General features: G+C 50.5%; 1 pseudogene; it reads left to right on the top strand.

Moving 5' to 3' along the window:
- Nucleotides 1–3,265: 3,265 nt before the first annotated feature.
- On the top strand, nt 3,266–4,563 carry LOC128590762 (mitogen-activated protein kinase 13-like; annotated as a pseudogene).
- Nucleotides 4,564–4,855: the final 292 nt, after the last annotated feature.

Here is a 4,855-nt window from a genome sequence, read left to right as displayed (position 1 = left end):
GTCTCAAAAAAAATAAATAAACTGGCTCGGTGTAACTAGTACAGTAGTTACGGTGCTGGCCACATGCACTGAGGCTGGCAGGTTCAAACCCGGTCTGGGTCAGCTAAACAACAATGACAATTGCAACAAAAAAAATAGCTGGGTGTTGTGGCAGGTGCCTGTAGTACTAGCTACTTGGGAGGCTGAGGCAAGAGAAATTGCTTAAGCCCAAGAGTTTGAGGTTGTTTTGAGCTGTGATACCACGGCACTCTACCCAGGGAGACATAGTGAGACTCTGTCTCAAAAAATAATAAATAAGGGGCAGCGCCTGTGGCTCAGTCGGTAGGGCGCTGGCCCCATATACCGAGGGTGGTGGGTTCAAACCCAGCCCCGGCTGAACTGCAACCAAAAAAAAAAAAATAGCCGGGCGTTGTGGCAGGTGCCTGTGGTCCCAGCTGCTCAGGAGGCTGAGGCAGGAGAATCGCTTAAGCCCAGGAGTTGGAGGTTGCTGTGAGCTGTGTGATGCCACGGCACTCTACCGAGGGCCATAAGTGAGACTCTGTCTCTACAAAAAAAAAAAATAATAATAATAAATAAATTTCAGATTAATATGAGGTATAAATGATTAGCTGCAGGGTTTGTGTTTGTTAGGTAGGGTCCCTTTTGAAGTTGTGCCCCTCACTCTGGGGAGATGCCTGGTGTACTTACATTGTGCCTGTTTTAAACTGAGTATTTCTTTTGTGTGGGCATGTATTTCTTCATTTACTGGCTTGATATTAGTATTGAATACATAGGATACTTGCTTTTCCATTGTTGTGATACTTTTTGTTGTCATTGAGACAGTCTCACTTTGTTGTCCTCAGTAGAGGACTGTCACAGCTCACAGCAACCTCAGACTTTTGGGCTCAAGTGATTCTCTTGCCTCGGGCTCCCGAGTAGGCGGGACTACAGGTGCCTGCCACAATGCCCGGCTATTTTTTGTTGTTGTTACAGTTGTTATTGTTGTTTTAGCTGGCCCCGGTCAGGTTCAACCCCACCAGCCTTATTGTATGTGGCCGGTGCCCTACCCACTGAGCTATGGGTGCCACCTCCAAAGGGCTTTTTTTTTTTTTGTGGTTTTTGGCCAGGGCTGGGTATGAACCCGCCACCTCCGGCATATGGGACCAGCGCCCTACTCCTTGAGCCACAGGCGCCGCCCCCAAAGGGCTTTTTATCAGCCTTACAAAGTCAACCTTAATTTCTTTCTTTTTTTTTTTTTTTTTTTTTTTTAGAGACAGAGTCTCACTTTGTCACCCTCAGTAGACTGCCAGGGTGTCACAGCTCACAGCAACCTCAGCTCTTGGGCTTAGGCGATTCTCTTGCCTCAGCCTCCCGAGTAGCTGGACTACAGGCGCCTGCCACAATGCCCAGCTATTTTTTTGTTGCAGTTTGGCCGGGGCTGAGTTCGAACCCGCCACCCTCAGTATATGGGGCTAGCGCCCTACTCACTGAGCTACAGCCGCCGCCCAAGAAAATAGATTCTTATTGAATATATGTAAATAACAGTATCATCATAAATTAACAATATTCACAAAGGGTTTCTGGAGAAATCAGGTAGATGTATTTTATTTATTTATTTTCTTTATTTTCTTTTTTGAGACTGTTGCCTTGGGTAGAGTGCTGTGACGTCACAGCTCACAGCAACCTCAAACTCTTGGGCTTAAGTGATTCTTTTGCCTCAGCCTCCCGAATAGCTAGGACTACAGGCACTTGCCACAACAGCTAGCTATTTTTGTTGTTGTTGTTGTAGTTGTCATTGTTGTGTAGATGGCCTGGACCGGGTTCGAACCCATCAGCCTCCGTGTAGAAGTCTGGCTCGTAACCACCGTGTGCTATGGATGCCAAGCCAGAAATCAGGTAGATGTAAAAATAATGCTTCAAATTTTGCTTATAAATATCTATTGTTGGGCAGTGCCTGTGGCTGAAAGGAGTGGAGCCGGTTATGCCAGAGGTGGCGGGTTCAAACCCAGTCCCGGACAAAAACTGCAAAAAAACAAAAAAAGAAATCTTGGCGGCGCCTGTGGCTCAAGGAGTAGGGCGCCGGTCCCATATGCCAGAGGTGGCGGGTTCAAACCCAGCCCCAGCCAAAAAAAAAAAAAAAAAAAAGAAATCTATTGGGCGGCGCCTGTGGCTCAGTCGGTAGGGCGCCAGCCCCATATACTGAGGGTGACAGGTTCAAACCCGGCCCCGGTCAAACTGCAACCAAAAAATAGCTGGGCATTGTGGCGGGTGCCTGTAGTCCCAGCTACTCAGGAGGCTGAGGCAAGAGAATCGCTTAAGCCCAGGAGTTGGAGGTTGCTGTGAGCTGTGTGAGGCCACGGCACTCTACCGAGGGCCGTAAAGTGAGACTCTGTCTCTACAAAAAAAAAAAAAAGAAAGAAATCTATTGTTATAAGCTAAATAGATGAAAAGAAGGAAATAAGTGTTTTGGGGGGAAATAAGTTTTCTTGACTTCAATCTATAAAAGATGGAATCCAGTCTGGGTGCCTGTAGCTCAGCGTCTAGCCATACACCAGAGCTGGCAGGTTGGAACCCAGCCCAGGCCTGCCAAACAAAAAATGACAATACAACCAAAAAATAGCCGGGTGTTGTGGTGGGTGCCTGTAGTCCCAGCTAATGGGGAGGCTGAGGCAAGAGAATGGCTTAAGCCCAAGAGTTTGAGGTTACTGTAAGCTGTGACGCCATGGCAATCTACCAAGGGCGACATACTGAGACTCTGTCTCAAAAAACAAAAACAAGGTTCAGCGCCTGTGGCTCAAGCAGCTAAGGTGCCAGCTACGTATCCCTGGGCTGGCGGGTTTGAATCCAGCCCCGGCCCACCAAACAACAATGACGGCTGCAACCAAAAAATAGCTGGGCATTGTGGCGGGTGCCTGTAGTCCCAGCTACTTGGGAGGCGGAGGCAGGAGAATTGCTTGAACCCAGGAGTTGGAGGTTGCTGTGAGCTGTGATGCCATAGCACTCTATCCAGGGGGACAGCTTGAGGTTGTGTCTCAAAAAGAAAACAAACAAGCCTGGGCGGCCCCTGTGGCTCAGTCGGTAAGGTGCCGGCCCCATATACCAAAGGTGGCGGGTTCAAACCCGGCCCCAGGCCAAACTGCAACCAAAAAAAAGAAAAACAAGCCTGCCCTCATGCAGGGGAGGAGCAGGTGGTGTGGGGCAGGCCGCCCAGGGCCCATGGCCCAGGACGTGGGGACTGGGGTTCTGGGAGCCCTGCTGGCCGCAAACGCAGCCCCCGCGCTGGGGCCTCAGAGATTGCCTGCCCAGCATGAGCCTCACACGGAAAAAGGGCTTCTACAAGCAAGAAGTCAACAAGACCACCTGGGAGCTGCCCAAGACCTATGTGTCCCTGACGCACGGTGGCAGCGGGGCCTATGGCGCCGTGTGCTTTACCATCGACAAGCTGTCAGGGGAGAAGGTGGCCATCAAGAAGCTGAGCCAGCCCTTCCAGTCTGAGATCTTCGCCAAACGGGCCTATCAGGAGCTGCTGCTGCTGAAGCACACGCAGCATGAGAATGTCATTAGACTCCTGCTTCCTCTCTGCGCAACTTCCATGACTTCTACCTGGTTATGCCCTTCATGCAGACGGACCTGCGAAGATCATGGGGATGGAATTCAGTGAGGATGATCCAGTACCTCGGGTACCAGATGCTCAAAGGCCTCAAATACATCCACTCAACTGGGGTCGTCCACAGGGACCTGAAGCCAGGCAACCTGGCTGTGAACGAGGACTGTGAACTGAAGATCCTGGATTTGGGGCTGGCACAGCATGCAGATGCTGAGATCACTGGCTATGTGGTGACCCGCTGGTACCAGGCCCCTGAGGTGATCCTCAGCTGGATGCACTACAACCAGATGGTGGACATCTGGTCTGTTGGCTGTATCATGGCAGAGATGCTGACGGGGAAACTCTGTTCAAGGGGAAAGATTACCTGGACCAGCTGGCTCAGATTCTTAAAGAGGCTGGGGTGCCAGGCGCAGAGTTTGTGCAGAAGCTGAATGACAAAGCGGCCAAATCCTACATCCAGTCCCTGCCACAGAACCCTAAGAAAGATTTCACTCAGCTCTTCCCAAAGGCCAGCCCCCAGGCCACAGACTTGCTGGAGAAGATACTGGAGCTGGATGTGGACAAGCACCTGACAGCCTCACAGGCTCTTACCCACTCCTTCTTCGAGCCCTTCCAGGACCCTGAGGAGGAGACAGAGGCCCAGCAGCCGTTTGATGATTCCTTAGAACATGAGAAACTCACAGTGGATGAATGGAAGCAGCACATCTACAAGGAGATTGTGAATTTCAGCCCCATTGCCCGGAAGGACTCGCGGCGCCGGAGCGGGAGTGGCATGAAGCTGCAGTGACTTGTCCAGCCCAGCTCCCACTGAGCCCAGGAGCTGTCACATGGCACCACTGGCCAGACACTGCCCAAGGACCAATATTTATTGGTCACTATCAAAGTCTCAACCCTTCTCCAAATATAGCCTTTCAAGCAGAGGACAGAAGGGCCTTTCTTGTGTAGTAAACGGGCCTGGTAGATGCAGAATTCAAAGATGTTGGTTGGGAGACAATAGCACTGATCATATGGGCCTTATTAAAACACCCATCTGAAGAGTCAAAAAAAAAAAAAAAAAAAAACAGATTGAATCCAGATTGTTTTTGACCTATGGCTCACACCTGTAATCCCAGCATTCTGGGAAGCCGAGGTGAGTGAGTTGCCTGAGCTCACAGGTTCGAGACCAGCCTGAGCCAGAGCAAGACCCTTCCTCTAAAAATAGGTGGGCATTGTGGTAGGTGCCTGTAGTCCCAGCTACTTGGGAGACTGAGGCAAGAGAATCGCTTAAGC

This window comes from Nycticebus coucang, chromosome 7 (assembly GCF_027406575.1).
Source record: "Nycticebus coucang isolate mNycCou1 chromosome 7, mNycCou1.pri, whole genome shotgun sequence".
In the NCBI taxonomy this organism is placed as follows: Eukaryota; Metazoa; Chordata; class Mammalia; order Primates; family Lorisidae; genus Nycticebus; species Nycticebus coucang.
Note: the sequence above shows the minus strand (reverse complement) of the source record. Positions and strands in the feature narration are given on the sequence as shown.